Consider the following 20,411-nt stretch of genomic DNA (forward strand, 5'->3'; position numbering starts at 1 on the left):
TGTGCCCTCAACACCCTGTTCCTCTCCCTTCCCCTACACCCGAGCAGTGGGAATGCGCGTTGACCAGGTCGGACCTGCAGGAGCAGCTCAGGCGGATCCAGCGGGCCACGCGAGCAGCGGCGACGTGCAGCCTCCTGAACAGAGGAGGCCCACACACCGTTTTTTTTCTCAATAAACGTTTTGACTGCTCTGCCTCCTTCTTGTGAAAGGTTGTAAGGTGGCATGGTTTGCACAAACTATTCGCGAAATAACTTTTTACGTCCTTCTTAGCGGCAATAACCATGTTTGAGAAAATGTCCTTCGAAACAGCGGGCCACAAATCCACAGCAGTATTACGCAATAATACTGCTAGCTTACGCAGTAAGCTAGCTTACGCAGGTATACCCGGAAATTCTGCTTCACTTGCAGACACAAATGAATTGTTGGGAAGACATTTTCCCAAGCAGCAAGTTCAGCAGTCTGGCACCAAAATATGAAGGCCCTAGGACTGGTTTTTATTTTTTTATGAAAGCTTTTCGGTCGACCAACAATTTAATGTGGAAATGAATTTTTTTACAGGACGCCATCTCTTCCTCTAAGAAAGATTTAGCTTTACAAATAAGCGCCGCATGGAGCATTGCAAGTGTACGGTGACCTTCTTGCACTTGGAAAGGGCAGTATACTTGATTTAGGTTTGCAGCAAGTAAAATTATTTATTTATTGTAAATTGCCTACCTACACCACATAAATATTCTTAATGAATTTGTTGAAATCTATGAAGTCACAGAGACTTGCAATGTGAAGGTCACTAATTATCTACCTTGAGATCATTAATTATATGTCAACATATCCAAGACACGTACACGCCAGAATCAACAAATTGAACAAATGTTTTGTTTAAGGAAGAAAATATAAAGGGACCCAGCAATTTTACTTGCTGCTTATAATTTTAGCCTATAACACAGGTGTGTGGATGCTGTTCTGACACTTACCTTTATTGTTACACACACCTTCTGCTCCTCGGAAGGTGGGACTGGCTGTTTATGCAACATGTTGTGGACGCCTAGCAACTGTAGGAGATGTTGACATAGCCTTAATTGGAAACGTTTTCTAGATGCAGTACAGTGCAAACTCTGATGATTTCTCTTTCGGTTTGTTCATGATTTGATTGATTTTTAGGGTTTAACGCGCCGACGCAACGCAGGCGATGAGGCACGCCGTAGTGGAGGGCTCCGGTGTAATTTTGACCACCTGGGGATCTTCAACGTGCGCCGAAATCTCGTACACACGGGCGTTTTTGCTTTTCGCCTCCATCAGAAAAGCGGCCGCCGCGGCCGGGAATCGAACCCGCGACCTCGTGCTCAGCAGCGCAACGCCTTAGCCACTGAGTCACCGCGGCGGGTCTTTCAGTTTGTTCAAACAAAATACAAAATGTTTTTAGCTGGCTTAGTAGGACCCATGAATTGAAAGGCCAGATTCATTAGGTTAATTCATAATTTTTATATTGTCCACACCACAACATATCTAGTCCTTTAGCACCACCAGCTAAGAATTTGCGTCCATATGTTGATATCAGAATAAAAAAGTTTTCATATAATGCCCTTCACCCCCCCCCCCCCAAACACGCCACTCAATTCTTAGGCCACTGGCCACCCCTTTGCTCAGTAAAGATTTATACAGACATAAAGCACATCAAGGTTTAAAAAAGAACTTTCATAGTAAACGAATGTTCGAAATAAAGCAAATGTTTACTGTAGACTACCTTTATTAACTACTTGGTATTCAGTTAGATTAGACCAAATCCAGAGTTTAGTCATTTTCAAAACACCCATTTTTGACGTGGCCTGATGGTTTGAAAATGACCACTCTTGTTATACGGGATGTTTTCTGTTTTTAAAGGTATGGTTTCCCGTGAATGGCCAATAAACTAGCTGAGGGCTTTTCACCTCTGCTCCCTGCTTGTTTCTTCTAGTTGAGGTAGGAAAATGTTAAAAAATTTATTTACAATACTGCCAGTCTCCAAGGATACCATAGCAGGTGGGCACTACAATATACAGTTACCAAGAACACTTAACACTTTAAGGATCGTAACTAGGTAAATAGGCCAATAATACATAAAAAATAAAAATTAGCAACTTTTAAGTTTACAAACAGCAATCATGCACACCATACACAAAGTGCTACAAGTACGAGCTAATTTTCATGAAAAAATAACAATGGTAGTTTACCATTATGCACTGTATACACAACTGTCCGAACCAAGAACGAGTGCATGCTGGTTTGCATGTCACAGAAAAGCAAAGACATATCAAGGACGCTAAGGGACGTTATTTTCAATTCTTGATACGAAATCGCACAATGACTGGGCATTAGTTGTGAAAGGGGTTAACGAATTCCATTCGTGGATGGCAAGTGGAAAAAAGAGTATTTCAAAGCATCATTGTTACATTTATTTTTAATAGAGTATTTGTATGTTTGTGACGGGTAGCTCGTGTTTGTGAATATTCAACGTACTTTGAAACGTCTATTTTGTAATATTTTCAAGAGTTGATAAAGAAATTTTAAACGTGCCTTCCTAGCCCGTGTTTCGTGCGTGGGAAGCCCAGAAACAGCTAGAAGGACAGTGGGTGAATCATCCAGTTTAAATTTGTTGTGTATGAATCTTAAGGCCTTCCTTTGTACCTTTTCTATTTTCTTTATGTTAGTCATGGCATGAGGGAACCATATAGTCCTTCCATATTCAAGGATTGGAATAATGAATGTTTTATAAGATATGAGTTTTTTGAGGTGGGTGCCCGATGGTGTGATCTGCGAATAAAAAACAGTTTTTGCATGGAAGATGAAGTAACATGCTCAATGTGCGCATCCCACCTTAGATCTGATGTTATTGTTAAGCCTACATATTTATGTCTCCGTAGATTTGTGAGAGCAGTGATTGAGATTCAAAAGTGATTCAGATCGATGCCCAATCATAATGTGCACTGTTATCTTGTCCATAATCATATATTTGAGCACTCTTAATTATAACAAACTCTAGAGGTCCCTACAAGTTTGACATCATGACAGTAGACTGCATGTGCAAATCATAGTCTACAAGTACATACATTTTTGTTTATGAATAAAAATTTAAAGATACTGAGCAACCGCACTTGGTAATATTCAATGCTAGTCTGGCTGGCTGTTCGCAACGAGGACATTGTTTTAAGTTGCAATGTGCAACTTCCTCGCACCCTTTACTTTGCTTTTTTGAAATGTAGTTGTTGTGTGCTTGTTGTTCTGTGGTGTTGGTGTACTTGTGTTGTTGGCAACTGCGTACAATTTGTTTATAAATGGCTATGTGTAATCCACCCCCCCAACACCATTTTTGTTCATCCTTTCACATCTCCTGAATGTGTTCCTTGGGTACGTCTTTGCTTGTGGTACTCTTCCACTTAGCAGCTGCTCACGGATTGCTCATAAATGGCACTGTGTAAGCACCTCACCCCCTACACACACACAGATGCACACACATTTTCCTTGTCGCATCTCTTGAAAGATTTCTGAAATGTGTTGTCTGTACACAACGTTCTTTTGTGAGTGTTGGTGTGCTTACTGCACACATCGTTCAACTTCATTATAAATTCCAGTGTTTAGATATTCAATTGTATTTTTTCAGTCTATACTGCGTGCGCGTTAGGTTGTAACTCCATGTCCTCTTCCTCTGGTTCTCTAATCTGTTACCCCTCCTTTTAGCCCCCCTCCCACTCGCAAGCATTCTGGTGTCCGCATTCTGGTGTCTGGGGTCCACGGCACCACAACTCACACCTGCTTGAACCATTTGGTTGAATTTGGACAAATCACACTTGAACTATTTGGTTGACCCTTCAGTAACCGTAGATTACACTGGGAAATTTACACACATGGCACTTCCACCCAGTTGCAATGTTAGCCGACAGCCGACAATTGAGCCACATTTAAACACGAAACGTAGAAATACACTCCCTTCGCAGTATATGAGAGAAGTATGCCAAGGCGATTACGTCCCCTACATTAAACCGGTCGGAGATCAGGTTTTAAGGAGATTTCTCAGCACTTTTCTTTCGTCTTGAGTCGAATGCAAACAAAAAAAAGAACGGGCAATTCCACCTCCCCCGCGAAGGAAGCTGGCCTACCATGTCCACTGCAGATAGGCCTGCTGAGAATGTGGCACCCATATTGATGCGGGGAAAGAAAGGAAGCTGGTGTTCATGGAGGTTGGGGTTAGAAACATACATCTGCTTCATCGATGATGGCTCATTCCTTTCGCATGGGTGAAAAGCATCTGGATGAGATACATTTAGGCATGTGTGTGAGATTTCCACTCAGTGGTGCGCAAATGACAGCATTAGGGGTGTCTGCTGAGTCGCTCTTGCTGGTGGCCTTGTCGTCTTGGTGTGGTTGTCAGCATCTGAAAGAAATTACTTGAGAAAGGCGAACTCTCTTTACGAAGGTGAGTTTACGGGACAAAAGTGGGCAAACATGACAATTGTTGTTACGCTTGAGTGTGTTCCCTTTTAGGTTCCCTTATTTTAAGTTTTCAGAATGTTAATTTTGACTACCCGTAAGTTTTTGTACGTTTAAAATAAGTATGCTGTATCATTTGGTTTTGGATCTATTAGTTTTATACCATAGCAAAAAAGCACCAGTATTACTTGTCACAGTAACTGTAACAAGTTTCTTTTGCAAACTGTGTGGAACTGTTACTGCAACAGAGTTACTTTTTTGGGTTTGTGTAAATGCAACACTTAATTTTCACTGGTAGGGTGCACATGACTGGCTGTCTCTTGGCTTTACAGTCTTCCATACTCAACACTAGTGTGTCAATAACGTTCACCGCTACTGTGTATTCTACACACAGCAGGCATTGAGCGGGAGCTGACTAAATAAGGCCTTGGTTTTGGGCTTGAGATTTAGCACGAGGGGCATACATGACAGATACAGATACCGGGTCTGCTGATTTGGTTGCCATTGCAGAATGGTCATCAGAGCTTCAGGTATTACTGAACGCTTCATATACTGAGATCATGTAACTGGGCCTGGGGTTCAACACCAAGAAAATGGCAGTTGTCGGCCTCGCTGGTGGGGAGAACACAGAGAGTACGCTAACACTGGGCGGAGAACATCTCACCACTCGAGCGGTGCACAAGTACCTGAATGTATGTTTGGGGGCGGACGAGAACTTGTGTGGTGAACGGGGGGGAAAGCTGCGGCAGTCTGCACTACGGGCTCGGGCATCGTTAGATGCCGGGTGCTGTGGGGCTGCAACCGCTTTGGTATGGTAAGCGAACTGTGGAAGCTAGTTTATGTGCCAACCCTGACGTTTGTCAACGCTGTGATCTGCCTGTCATCGTAGACCAGGAAATTGATAGAGCGACAGCAAAGTGAGTTGGGTCGTATGGCAGTTGGGTGCTATGGCATCACCGCTAACAAGGCTGTGCAGGGCCATCTTGGCCTGTCCTCATTTGAAGCAAAGGAAGCCTCCAGAAAGGTTGCATTGAATGGCTCCCTGCTGTTTATCAAGTGTGAGTGCTGGGCGCGCTGTGTCTTTGAGTACGTGGAGGCAATGTAATTGTGCTTGCTCACCTAGTGGACGCGTAGACTCTACAGGTTAGAGCAAAACTACGACCTCTTCCAAGTCCCCGTGGAAGCTTACTCTGAACGTCGTGGGCACAGGAAGGGCGACAGAGGACTGGTGATGTGGAAGAGGAGGAGTGGAATGTGTGGCCTCCAAAAAATCATCTCTAGCCTTGTATATGGCCCAGAAAACCCCAATCGGCTAGGTGCAACTGTACGACTAAAGCCTTGGCAACGTGCTCCTTTTCTAGGCTCGGGCAAGGCGCCTCGTATGCTGATACAGCAAAAGATGCTGGACAACTCACTATTACATTTGCCGTGTCGTGCGTGTGTGCACGACGGTGAAGCAGTGGAGAATGTGGTCATTAAGGGTGATCGATTTGGACTGAGCACCAAAGACACGGGGAGTGAAAGCAACGCACCCACTGCATGTTGATCTAATGTTCGATGGACGACTCAGTGAACATGCGCACTGTGGTGTGGGCAAAGCACCGTTTTGAACTGTGGGAGAGGGTGACCCTCGACTAATAGTAGTTGTTGTGCTGGTGTGTGTACCTGTACAGGACAAGCATGTGCCACACGTCGTAGTGCTGAGACAATGGGTTTCAGTTCTTCGGCCGCTGTACTTTCACGTGTCTGGAACGCTGTGTGTAGAGCACATGCATTTTTCTTATGTTTTAGGGGAAGCGGCGGGGGGGGGTAAGGCGTAATGGTAAAGAACTTTGACTCGCCCGTTTGTAGAGGGTACATCAGCATTCACGTTATCACCGCCGCTTCGGAGAAACTCTGTCTGTTTTGTTTATACTTATCCCGGTAAAAAACAAAAAAAACGTGTTTTCAAACCGTTTCGAACGTTTCTTCAACCGCTAACATCTCTAGGCACAACTAGCAGCACCCCAGCCAAACCAAACGGGTGAGCGAGAGAGCGCGGGAGAGAAAAAGAGAGAGAGAGAGAGGGAGAGATAGATAGAGACAGAGAGATTGATCTATTAGAAAGGTTAGCTGCAACCAAAACAGGAGCTGCCTACTTCAAACATTGAAGTTATAAAAAGGTGTAGTGACTGCCTTAATTGGCTAGTTTCATCTGCAGGAAACACCAATAAAAGCTAGAAATAGTGTGAATTAGCAACAGCGACTATGGCTAGTGTGTGAGCGGATGCTGTTTTGCCGGTTGAGTAAACACCATGACAGACTGCACACTTGTACTACAGGCGCTACAAGGGGTTGCTAAGGAAGATTGGAGGGGCAACTTGCTGACCTTTACTAGACCCTTGCCTCATTTTTGTCCCGCGGCGTGAGCGGCAAAAAAATAGGCTATTCACAGTCCTCTAATCACAGTCACACACAACGCCGAATTTCATTCACTAACATGGCTGAAGCGTAAAACAATGGGATTTTGTTAAGGCTGTGAGTACCGTTCCGTCCAGACAGGACGATATAGAGGTGCTAAAGTTCCGTCCAGACTGAACGGAGCACCTTCCGTCCAGGTGGAATTTTCTGAGAACTTAGCGGTCCGTCCAGACAGAGCGAACGTGAAATTTGTAATTTTTTCCAGACGAAGGTAAAACCGGCTGATTAAGCAACATTTCCGACACTTTATATTTGGTGTAGGGGTTGCGCCTCCGCCTGCGGTACTATCGTACCGGGTTCAATTCCCCCGACATGCTTTTTTTTGCGTTGTTGTGCCAGCGTTTTGCAACAGCTAACCACGCGGCGAGAGTGGTCGTTCAAAATTTTGAACTCAACAGAGCCAAAGTTAAAGCCACGTTAGAACAACCACTAATTCACTTTAACCACAACTGTGGGCGCCTGTATCATTGCGTGCTCGCCACCTTATAGTCCACATGTACAGAGGGTACCTGTACAGAGGGTACCTATACCGGCAAAAGATGTATAGTAATCAAGCTTTAATTCGAGCAAACCGACCACAAGAACAAAAAAAGAAGTAAACATTTTTTAACGTAATGGTAATTCTGTCAAAGTAACTGTTAATTATTTTTCCGCGTGAAAACACCAATTTGAAGGCCTAAATTATTGTAAATTTTGAAAACCAAAAGAATATTACCAATATTACCCTCTTAATTATCGTACTTTCGTCAAACATAGAGGTGCAGCTCTTGAAGCCTGGAAACTATCTCCCCCACTTAGCGGAGTCTGAATGGGTGGTCTTAGTAGCGCGCTTTCTTCTGTTTTTTGGGTATTATACCTCGATTTCTAGTTTAATCATGTCTGTGTATGTCTTATATGGTGATGTCTGCGCATCCGACCCACGCGTGTTGTTCATTCGCCTCATGAAAGACCGCGCCAAAGGTTTTGGGTGACACTGCGTCCGAACAAAGTGTGCTGGTGTTCGGAAGCTACAGACTGCAGTGAAGAAGTACTTTACGTTGTAAACGTCGTTTCTACTAGGGGAAGCACGCGTTTTACATAAATATGTTGTTGTTTGGAGCGCGATTTCTGGTGGTTATGGGTTCACTAGACCCCCGTGTCATTTGCTCTCCAAGGCCTAGGTGACAGCATACTTGCTGGGCGTCCTCCTCGATGTACCGGTCCACAGTTTCCGCGGCAGCTATATTCAAATGACGCTTAAGCTAGACCTTGGCTACGATGTTCGTGCTGTAAATAGGGATACTTATTATTTTACATCACCCGAGGTTCTTTTAACACGGTGGCGCGTATGTGTTTCGCGTATGTGAAAAATTGCCTTTGGCGTGGGGTTAACGTAAAGCTGTGGATATAACATTTGCGCGCCGCAGTCACGAACGGATAGCGCCTTGTAACGCGATGGTTAGCGTGCCCGCTAACGCTGTGGCCGTGCTAAAGTGGTGCTTTCCACCATATTAAAACTCTAATATTTCGCGTGTGCGGCACAACGCTGGGACCACTCCACCCCTTGGGAGATCTGCGGTATACCAAGAAGTAGCTTGGACAGAAGTTCTTTGGAAATGCATGCGAAAAACCGACCGCTTGATTACGTAGGGAGTAGCTAGCGAGGAGGCGGGCTCGTTATCAGAGGCGTCTGTATCGTTGTAAACTAGCGCAGAAAGCTAGGCCAGTTTGCAAGGTACCATCGGCCGTAAACCGCAGACCACCCAGAGTAACAAGAAATTGTTAGCACGCACTCACTCAACTTAAGATTTATATCGCCAAATCGAACTGGCAAAGACAAGCCAGGCAATGCAATGAACGAGCGCCAACTAGCACACCCCAGCCCCCAAGGAAAGCTAGTGACACGGATGGGCTGCTAGCATGCATGTCATGCAAATTAGCTTACGAGTGAGCTTTGGATATATCATGCATGGCCTAATCCCAGTACTTGTGCAGAGTAGCACCGATTACGTGGGGTGAATCATATCTGTGCAGTGTCTCACAGCCGCCCGCCGGGAGTAGAGACTGACCCAGGTGCAGCCCCTTTGAACTTACTTATCAGTCAAATTATTCACTTGTTCCAGGCGAATCAAAGGAATCTGGCCCACCTGATAAAGGCTCATAGCTACAAAGAGCTCACATTTTCGCTGTAGGAAAGAAATGCTGGCTGATACGCAAGCACTTCTTGCTTTGGCATGCTTAAATCTTTCGACAATACGCAAGTCCAGCGCAGCCGCTTCTGCCGGAAGCCCAGTGTGGTTCTAGGTGTTGTGCTCACAAAGTGCTACTGAGCAGGCATATTTCAATCCTCGATTGTTTCTAGCTGAAGCCAACGGCTTGGCAGATATGCAGATATGGGAGCATAAAGGGGCCGCCTATGTGTCAAGCACCGGTCTCTGCACCTTGTAAACTGCCGTCGATGCCGCATCGATGTTGCTCACCACGCGCTTTTTGGAATAACCTTTTCTTTGAACCAAGAAGTTGTGTGTTTTATGGCTATCTGGGAGTGTTGTTTGAACATGATGCGGGGAAAGACAGCGGAGCAGGCACATAGACAAACAGAGGAAGACTGGATCATCCACCGCGGTGGCTCAGTGGCTAAGGCGTTGTGCTGCTGAGCCCAAGGGCGCGGGCTTGATTCCCGGCCATGGCGGCCGCTTTTCTGATAGAGGCGAAAAGTGAAAATGCCCCTGTGTGCGAGATTTTGGCGTGCATTAGAGATCTCCAGGTGGTCAAACATCATCCGGAGCCCTCCACTACGGGGCGCCTTATTGCCTGTGTAGCATCGGCGCGCTACACGTCATAATCAATAAAAAGACTGGACACACAAGAGCGCAGAAAAGAACAGTTTTTTTAAATATGCCCACATTTGTATATGAGGAATGGCCACACCATCAGTTAATCAGTGGTGCACACGCAGGAATCTCAACTCTTTCTTTGACAATGCTATGGATGGTGAACTCACACATGCCTGTTCCAGCCTGTTAATCAGTTCTGCCTCAATTGTCTCCCATTCGGTACAACCAGAGCATCTTTTAACTGTTTTATCAACGAGCGGCACACAGCCACACGTGGAGCAGTGCTGTGCTAGAAAGCCGATCGCACATGTTTCTTCTGAGTGATATATAACCCTGTTTGCATGCTTCCTTAACATATCGTTTAAGCGTCTTCCGGCTTGCCCAATGTTGTATCCGGGAAGGGCAATTTTGTGGACTACCCCTTCGCTGCATTTAACATAGGCCCTCCTGTGCTTCGTCCTGCAGTTTTTTCCCCCAGTTACCTCAGGGTCGCTCAGTCCGCACAGCTTCAAAGCTTGTTTGAGGCAAAAAAGACAACCTTCATATCTGAGCGCCGGGCCACCTTTATAAGGTGCGATAATTTGGGCACGTTGATGAGAACTGTAACCTTCTGTTTGCTCATTATAGGCTCTGCACATGGTTGAGCCTTCGCACGTAGTCTTCCGCATATCCGCTCGGAAACCGAGGCGAGCATAGATGTAGGGTAGCCAGCGCTCTCCAGGCTCTCCACCTGGCCATAGAAGCCAGCCACACTGAGGTGCAGACAGGATTTTTCAAGCAAACCATACGGGTGCTTTCATTTGTAGATGATTTCAAGGATGTTCTTGAAGCACAGAGTCACCGTGCCTTATTGCAATTTTTCAATCGGCGGAGTTGTAAGGTAGAACTGGGATGTTTTAGCGCGCGGTTGATAGCACCAGTAGCCACCGTCAGGATAGACCTTAAACCGAATATCTGAAAACCCTAATTACTTTGGATTAAAAGTTCGTACGTTAGGTCCAGAAGATGCAGTCTAAACACGTTCTGTATATTCACACGCTAGCGTTCTAGGGCGCTAGGTTCACATTTAATGGAAGCACCCGCATAGCTTTGCTTGGAAAATCCTGTCTGCACCTCAGTGTGGCTGGCTTCTATGGTCAGGTGGAGAGCCTGGACAGCACTGGCTGCCCTACATCTATGCTCGCCTCCGTTGCCGAGCGGATACGTGGAAGATTACGTGCGAAGGCTCAACCATGCACGGAGCCTATGATGAGCAAACAGAAGGTTACAGTTCTCATCTACGTGCCCAAAAAATTGCACTTGAAAGGTGGCCCAGCGCTCAGACGTGAAGGTTGTCTTTTTTGCCTCAAACAAGCTTTCAGGCTGCGCAGACTGAGTGACCCTGAGGTAACTGGAGGGAAAAAAACTGCAGGACGAAGCACAGGAGGGCCTATGTTGAATGCATCGAAGGGGTAGTGCACAAAATTGCCCTTCCCGGTAACAACATTGGGCAAACCGGAAGGCGCTTAAACGGTAGGTTAAGGAAGCATGCAAACAGGGTTATATACCACTCAGAAGAAACCTCTACGATCGCGTTTCTAGCACAGCACTGCTCCACGTGCGGCTTTGTGACGCTCGTTGAAAAAACAGTTAAAAGATGCTCTGGTCGTACCAAATGGGAGACAATTGAGGCAGAACTGATTAACAGGCCGGAACAGGCATGTGTGAGTTCACCATCTATAGCATTGTCAAAGAAAGAGTTGAGATTCCTGCGTGTGCACCACTGCTTAACTGATGGTGTGGCCATTCCTGATATACACATGTGGGCGTATTTCTTTTTAAAGAACTGTTCTGTTCAGCGCTCTTGTGTGCCCAGTCTTTTTGATTGATTATTACGTGTAGTGCGCCGGTGCTACACAGGCAATGAGGCGCTCCCTATTGGAGGGCTCCGGATGATGTTTGACCACCTGGAGATCTCTAATGCACGCCAAAATCTCGCACAGAGGGGCATTTTCACTTTTCGCCTCTATCAGAAAAGCGGCCGCCATGGCCGGGAATCGAGCCCACGCCCTTGGGCTCAGCAGCGCAACGCCTTAGCCACTGAGCCACCGCGGTGGGTGATCCAGTCTTCCTCTGTTTGTCGGTGTGCCTGCTGCGCTGTCTTTCCCCGCATCATGTTCAAACAACACTCCCAGATAGCCATAAAACACAGAACTTCTTGATTCAAAGAAAAGGTTATTCAGTTCAGCTTTTAGTGCAGTCTTGAGTAAAGCGTTCTCTTTAATGTTGCGTATATCATTCAGTTCCCCTCCACCTGGCCATTAACTCTTCTAGCCCTGTTTCAAAAAAAAAAGAGAAAGACATTCCCACTTTTGCTTTTCTGGTGCAATAGCAAAACAGTAGGGGTTATTGCCAAAGCCAACAGTAGAGGTGAGCCTAATGCTATGGCTAAACTTCCGATGCAGAAAAAATCAAAAGCCCCTTTTTGAAGCGAACAATGGTTGAAACGCAAAGCGTTCTCCCGTGCTACCGGAGTCAAAGCCGAGTGATAATCGCTATCCGTGTGTACTACCCAACTATGATCTGCCTATTACGAGGCCTGTAAGGTGTGCAGAGACAAGCCATTTTTATGTTGTGTGGTGTATGGTTGATGTACACTTTGTGAAACCCATTGTATAAAGTTGTCTTTCCTGCAGTGTGTTTTGCTTGGACATCAATGCCACCAGGGAGGCATAAAAAATTAGGAACCGCATTCTGTATATCTGGCTTTGCTGCAGTATGTCGAAAGTTGGCTTACCAGTAGTGGGTTTTTCTCGCACGTCAAGGCAATCAGTGAGGCATAGGAAGGTTTGCTTTAGAAATAGGCATATTACATGTGATTGATCGTGTGCAGAAAATTTGTGCCTACCTCATGGTGTTTTTTTTATGCAGCCCTGTTCCACATCTATATTAGAGAAAGTTTTCCTGGCAACCAAAAGGCTGAAGACTGCGTCAGAAGCTGGGTGGTATGCTGCTCAAGTAATGTCTTTTGGAAATAAACACGATTTGCTTCTCAAAAATTGTCGCCTTTGATGTGATTGCGTTCGGAAAGCATGTCGAACCAATAATTTTGTGGCGCACCAGCAAGCATTTCTCCCAACAGACGAGGAAGGTCTAAAATTAGGGGTTCATGTAGACCGTGCATGAGCTGAAAGAATTTTTGTGGGAGTTACTACTGCAAAATTAACAATTTCGAAAGTAAAAGAAATGTCACCCAAATCTGCCTGCTGTTTGCTTGCTACATCTGTCATAGGCTCTTCTGTGGCGTTGAGATTGTCGTTCTGAAGTCCCAATCTCTTGCACCACTGTGTCCAGTATATGCTACCATCCAGTACGGCTAACACCAGTACGGCCACCATTCAGCACGGCTAACATCAGGTGTTGCTAGTATGCAGCATGGTTACCATGCAGTGTTGCTAGTGTCCGGTATTGAGGCGATGGCAGTAGCGGTGGCAAGCGAGCATGTCGTGTAAGCCGCTCCTGTGATTTTTGCAGTTGCTGCCATCGACGCCTGGCAGTTCTCCTGGATTCAAGGCGACCGGCCACATTTGGCCGCTCCACTCGACGAACAAGCGTCACTCTTCAACGAGTGTGGCTGACGCCACTCCAACCCTATCCGAAAAGGCAGTGAATTTCAGCGCCACTTTTGTGCTGAAATCCGCTGAAAGCAATGGTTTGCGCTGCTGGCCCCGCTGAAAGCCGCTTGTGCTGCTTAGCAGCGTTTCAGCCACGCTGTCAAGCAGCGTCACGCGCGCCGGAGTGGCGTAAATGTGCTGAAATGTGCTGCAGGCAATCGAACCTCACTTGTGAACAGCGCTTTCATGCTGCAATTGACGTGTCGCTGGCGGGCGGTACGCTGGACCCAAGCGGTGCTGCCACCGCAGTGTGCGCGCGCGTGCTGTGCGGTGAAGCAAAGAAAAGCTTTGCATGCAGAGGAGGAGGAAAAAACTTTATTTGTGCGAGACTTAGGTGCTGATGTCTGGGCACCCGCCTGGTGGGGGGTTTCCTCTAGGCCGGGATACCTTGGCCTAGCTGAACTAACTTTGGAAAAATGCGTTATTACAAAATCAAGGCGCCTAACTGACCAACATTTTCAACTTTGCCCTTTTTGCTGTCGCAGAAACAGCAACCGCTTACCATATTAGCGCGTGCATAGGTACGTGATTACGATCGAGACAGTGGGGTTTGAGGCACTTCGTACCCCTATCCATATATTTGGTTTCTAGAACTAAAATTATTTGCTGCAATCAAATGAGAGCGCGTCCGCCGCCATACAACGCGCGATGATCAATAAGCAATGATTATACCCTAGTTACACGGGCACTGTTTAACCACGGTTAAGCAAACCGCGGTTATACAAAGCCACAGTTTGCTACGTTACACGACAGACGAAACTGCGGTTACCCCGCTAACCATGGTTAGCGCAAACTGAGCTTGTCCACCTCAGTTCGGTCGCGCTAACCGCAGTTTCCGCAGCCGCAGTGTTCAAAATCGCACAAGTCAGTTCGGACGTGGCGGCACGCATCAGCGGAGGCGAAAAAAAAAAAAAATCACCTGGCGTTCGGAGCCTAGGAGGCGAAGGCACTCAAATAACCGGCGTCCCAAAGCTGCCCCCAAGAGGTGCTTGCGTTCTTTGCGTCGCTCTCGCAATCAGCGCGACTGCTCGTCAGCAGCGGCTCGTTTCGCGATCCATCATCCACCCGATCAACTACGACAAAAGCCGTGCTAAATTTGTAAATTCCGCGCGTCGTCCGCCAAAACAATGGAAGCAGGCAATCGTAAAGCGTTTTCAGCACTCGGAAACGGTCGGCGCGCACGTCGGCCGTGCCTGCAAATACGCCGGCCCGACCAACGTTGGCCCGACTGCCCGCACGGCACTGCAAGCGGTTCGAACCGGCCCAGACCACGGCAGCAACAGCGTGTCGCCGCTCTTTGATATCAATCTGATCGCGGAAAAAACTTCCACATGCGAGAAAGTGGATGTTAGTGTGGTGAAAAATTGTGCTATGGATTGTAATTCACAGTTGCAGAGATAGCGGCTATCAAATATCCGCAGCGATGCTAAGCCTAAGTTCCCAACACCGATCAGACGCGAGCAAACCAAGCCGGTAGCGAGCTGTTGGGGAGGCCCCTCTCCTCGCCGCGCGCGAGTGTGTTTGGGTCTGAAGCAACTGTCTTAACGATATTTCCTTTTGTCTACACTGCTTCTCTGTTGTTTTTCATCGTGAGATTAAAAGTTGGTCAATTTATTTTTGTTACGCTCACAACCAAGTGACCGCTGTCGACACTTGTAATTTCGCGTGCAACAGCCAAAACCATTGTTTACGATAGCCGCGATTAAACGTAATTACTAGGAAGAGGGGAACCGGGCAAGCGTAGGCGAGCGACCAGATATTGCCACAATGAAAAGCGGACTTAAAAACTGAAGTCCGTAGCTGCGACGGCGAAGCTTAAGGTGGGGGTAGCGGCACCCTGATGGACGAAATGACAGCTGCCACAATTCATTACTGGGCTGCGCAGTGAAGTGCCGAACGCGGCGGCCGCACAATTAATCGCCAAGCGCTTGTCACGTTGCCTGGCTGCGCTAGGAAGCGGCGTTTCCCCTCCTGTCTTGTTCGTGCTCCGTGTTTTAAACAAAGTTGTTGCATATCACAATCACTCACGCACAACAGCTTCAGCATTTACTCCATCATATCTACATCACACGAAGTCTGGTTGCCAGTCAAGCGCCTGTGGGAACTACTGGCCTGTGAGTGCACGGCGAACACGAGAAGTCCGAGAATAAAAATGGATCAGAATGTTCAGAATGATGAAAACTTACAATTTTCTTGCTTAACGGAATGTTCTGAAGGTTTGAACAAGAATTATTTCCTTGTTTGGAGAACCCACCTGCTGAATATATGTAACGACAAATGTAACAATGTCCTACATAGTTGAAAAGTTATGCAATGTGTAGTGTAATACCATCACACAACATACCGATGAAGCCGCTGTACCATGTAGCACGCACCATGCAATGCGTACCGCAAGAAATATATAGATATTGTAGAATACATGATGTCAGGAAGAAGAAAACGCAACATAGAGCACACCAAGCGTACAGCAGATTTTTTGAACGATCGAAACAGCAGTCTGATTGATTTAGGCATGCAACAAGTGAGCCTTGAACATTTTACTTGCTATTAATACCTGCCTACTCCACGTGATTGATCATACTGGATTTATGATATCGTACAAACTTTCCGGGTAATGAACTTTATTATGGCATTCTTGAAATCTTCCATGTCAACACATTCAAGATCGTGCAAGATAGAGTAAAAATGTGAAGCATTTCTTTTGTTTTTGGGACAAAACATTAAAGGTACCGGGCTACCATACGTGTTGCTCTTAACTGCAGTCTGCAACACAGGTATGTGGATGTAGTGCAGGCACTCCATTTGCTTCACAAAACTGGAAACATGCCTTGCAAACACCTGTCTGCTGCTTCTTCAAAGGTGGGGACAAGCTTTTTATGCATCTAGGTTGTGGACACCTGTAGCCCAGAAGTTACTAGAAAAGTTCTTAGATGTTAGAAGGAAGTTGTTACTACAGGAGACCAAGTCTTGACTGGCAACTTTTTCAAGATGCCATACAGTAAAAACTTATAACTTGTAGTCTTATTTCTTTTAAAAAATTCAAAATTTTCATTTTTAGCCTGCTTCTACTCATTCAATGCATTGAAAGGCTACATAATTTGAACTCAGTCATTCAGATGATTCATACTTTTCACTTGTCCACATTGGAAAATATCTGCTGCTTTCGCACCACCAGATAAAAATTTGGGTTCATTTATCATTATGAGAGTAGTAAAACTTAGTAATCAAAAAAGAAATGATTTGCGGGTGGTAAACACACATTACAAATCAAGAAAAAGCTTAGTGTAGATCAACTGTCTGAACCATAATTAGTATTCAGAGGAGACCGTATTCAGAGTTTGGCCATTTTTAAAACATTCATTTTTGACGTCACTTCATAGGTTGAAAATGACCAGTCATGTCATACCGGCACCTGCTTGCTGGTTTTGGATCAGCAGTAGTCTACCAATAAACTAGTTGTGGACTTTTCACCTCTGCTCTGTCTATTTTGTGTAGTTCAAGTGTAAAAGTGTTTAAAAATGTGATTCACATCCATGCCCAACCATAACGTGCATTGTCTCATTGCCTGGAGTCGTATAAATCAGAACTTCTGGTCATTCAAACATACTCTCTAGGTCCCCTCAAGTTGTAAATAATGTGAGTAGACTGTACGTGCAAGGCAGAATCGACAAGTAGAGCATTTTTTTTTTCCATGAGCAAAAGTTAAGGAAACTGAGCAGCTGCATTTGTTAGTTACCTTCAACAGTAGCCTCATCAGCTATTCGCAGCACGGGCTTGGTATTAAACTGCAATGTGCAAGTCCCCTACATCTTTTTTAATGTGGTTATAGGGTACGTCTTCTTTTGGGGTGTTGCTGTAATTGTCAGCTGACAGCTGCAAGCGGATTGCTTGTAAATAGCTACATGTGTGCGTGTGTTCCCCTGAATTTCTTCCAGTCGCCTCTCTAGGATGTATCTTCTGTGTACTTCTGTGTACGTCATCATCCATTAGTGTTACTGTGCTTAATGCACTCTGCATGCAACTATTGCTTGAAAATGTCTGAGTTTTAGACATCTTTTCGTTTTTTATAGCATCCCCGATAAACCACACCGGTGCTCACCTGGACGCACTGGTGCATCTTTTTATTCTCGACAAACTGCACCAATGTGCACCATCTGTCCACTATAAACCGGGGTGCATCGCTGTGGGGCAATTTTTGGTTGCCCTGTCGCGCACCGAGAGAGGCGACGGAGTGCCAGGGTGCAATCCCAACAGGCATCGCAAACAACGTTGGCAAAGTGGCCTCGTCCACCGTCTGCTGCACTGACAGTGCATCAGCGCACTTGTGTGAAGGCGGAATCAGCTGTATGTTGCTCACACGGATGAGTTGCTTATGAATTCATCAGACAATGATGCAATGTACTCAGTACGGGATGCTAATAACAGCCAGAGATTGCAAATGAGCACGCCAACATACTGTACCATGTAGGAACTTTTTGTACTGCAAGGAAGGCTGCAGTAAAAGTAATTTTGCAGCTTTACATCTATTTTGTTCGATTGAATTATCACGGACAGTAACTGTAGTGCCTTGACCATGAATGGCCCACATGCTTTGCCGTAGCGGAAGGGGGGAACGTGTAATAACTGGCACTCACGTTCTGGCTCGCAGAAAGAAGACGAGAAGCAGCTTGTAGGCAGCTGTTCAGTAGAAGAGCGGAATTACCTTGTTGCATATGAGTGAGGGATATAAGTTGTATGTATATATAATTGTTAGCTGTTGTCATCTGGCGTCATTTTACATTTTTTTACAAATGCTTTTATGAGTTGCTCTAACAGCCCTAGAGCTGGCACTAGGGTAGAACCAGTCAGTTTGTTTTCGATCACTGCTTTGTGCCGGTGCACACCATCATGGGGTACTGTTCACCGCGCCGGTTCTAGGGGCAACCCCGGTGCATGTTTATCAAGGATGCTATTAGTCAACATTTGTGTTTTGAGTCCTCTACTTTCTCAGTCAGTTACCCCTCTCCTCACCTTACCACACTTGGAAGCACACCGGTACCCACCCTAGGGCATGACACATTACGTGTGCTGGCACTTGGACAATTTTGTCGACCATTCAGTGAACCATTCTGAAACCTTAAACATACTCAGAGACATACACATATAGCCCTCGCGCGCCCCGACGAGGGCCTACGTCATCTTCAGGGTTACCGTTGCTCGGCACGGGCCCCTGCTTTTCGAGCGCCCGTTGACCTGCTGGACGGCTCAAAGTTGTTGGTCTTGGTCGTGGCTCTTCGCAGCTGCCTGAAGCCGCGGCAGATCGTTCTTGATCTTGCTTCCTCTGGGTATGTGATGCAGTCCCACAAGATGTGCCTGTGGTCTGCTGGCTCCCTCTGACAGACCTTGCACTGGTCGGTCAGGTATGCCTCGGGGTACATGCGATGCATCAGTCCTGGGCTCGGTAGCGATCTGGTCTGGAGCTGTCTCGGTAGTACCGCCTCCGCTCGACTGAGCCTTGGGTGTGGGGATGGGAGAGTCCTGCGAGCCATGCGGTAGGCCTTCGTGATGTCATTGTAGTTCGTTATGTGGTCCTTGGCTTCGAACCACGTCGGACGGTCAGTCGCCGGGGCGCGGTTTGTTAGCACTCACACCGTTGCGTGTGCCATCTCCTTGTGCGTTGCAATTTGACACATTCGCCACGTGCGCCGGGAACCACTTTATCCGCACTTTTCTGTCTTGCAGTTTGGCCGCTAGCAATACGCGCTCGGCCTCCCTGCAGATTTGGCCTTTGGTGATGTTTCGCACTGCCCGTCTCCAGTCACTCAGCACCGTGTGGCAGTCTGTGTTGGTGATGGCCACCTCCCCACTTGTTCTGCTCCGGTGCTTATCACGCTCGTTGCCACCCTCAAAGCACCGGTTGACACCTCGATGACGACTGTCGCGAAGGCGTTCGTGTCGCAGCCATCTGTGGTAGGCTGCAATGTACGTGATGTGGCTGATGATGAAGGATTTTACGAGCCTGATTAGGCTCTCCTCTTTCATGCCTGCCTTGGGGACAAGACTCGTTTGAGAAGTCGCATCGCGTTGGCCGCTTTTGCTGTGAGACGGGCAATGGTTACGCCGTTTCTTCCGTGCTTTTTTATGACCACGCCTAGGATCCTGATTTTGTTGACCTCTGGGATCACGTTGCCGGATTTGGTCACGATTCGGATCTTTCATATTTGCATTGCCTGGCCTTGCCTCTGCTGTTGGCGGGTGGGAGTATTAGGAGCTCTGATTTGCTCGGCTAACATCTCAGTACCAGCTGGTGTTCTATCGCATCGACAACGGCTTGCAGCGCGCCCTGCGCATTGTTCCCTGTGAAATATTTGACTGCATACCACAGCATACGGTGGCATATCCAACAACGTATAATAAGAGGCTGGACGTAGACGTTTGGGTTCTGAGTATTCACACCGCCATTTCAAGATATGTTTTGGCTCATACCACAGCAAGCACGGTTGTTCATTGCTTCAGCCTTTAATGCTTTTCGTTGATGACAAACTGAATTGACGATACAGATGTCTTAGAGGACAAGCTTTAAGCAGACAGGACTTTTTTCAATGAGGCCATTTGTTTTTGCTTTTTTTTATATTGCAAGCATGCCTAGGTTTTTCGTACAGGGCTCTTGCTGTGATGGTGGTCAATATTGGGGCTCTTCGATTTACCGTCTCGGACTCACCGCGGATAGCCCGCGGGTAGTCCGAGGATTCCCCGAAGCCATAGCGATACATGGGAAAATCGAATGCCAGACTGCTTCTCAGGGAGTCCGCGGTGAGTCCGAGACTGTAAATTGAAGAGCCCCATTGTTACAGGGAGCATATCATGGTCACATAGTCAATAATGTCACGGAGCATAGTGGTGGGCAATACCACTATGCTCCGTGACAATATACTTGTCTATTTATTATTTTCCATGTGGTCAAATGGTTCCTGGTAACATCAGTAGATTACCTCGTGTATCTTCCATTTCAATTTCGTTATTATAACTAAGCAGTAATTGC

The sequence above is a fragment of the Haemaphysalis longicornis genome, unplaced genomic scaffold (genome assembly GCF_048455015.1).
Source record: "Haemaphysalis longicornis isolate Haplotype H1 unplaced genomic scaffold, Haemaphysalis longicornis Haplotype H1 scaffold_11, whole genome shotgun sequence".
NCBI classification, from domain to species: Eukaryota; Metazoa; Arthropoda; class Arachnida; order Ixodida; family Ixodidae; genus Haemaphysalis; species Haemaphysalis longicornis.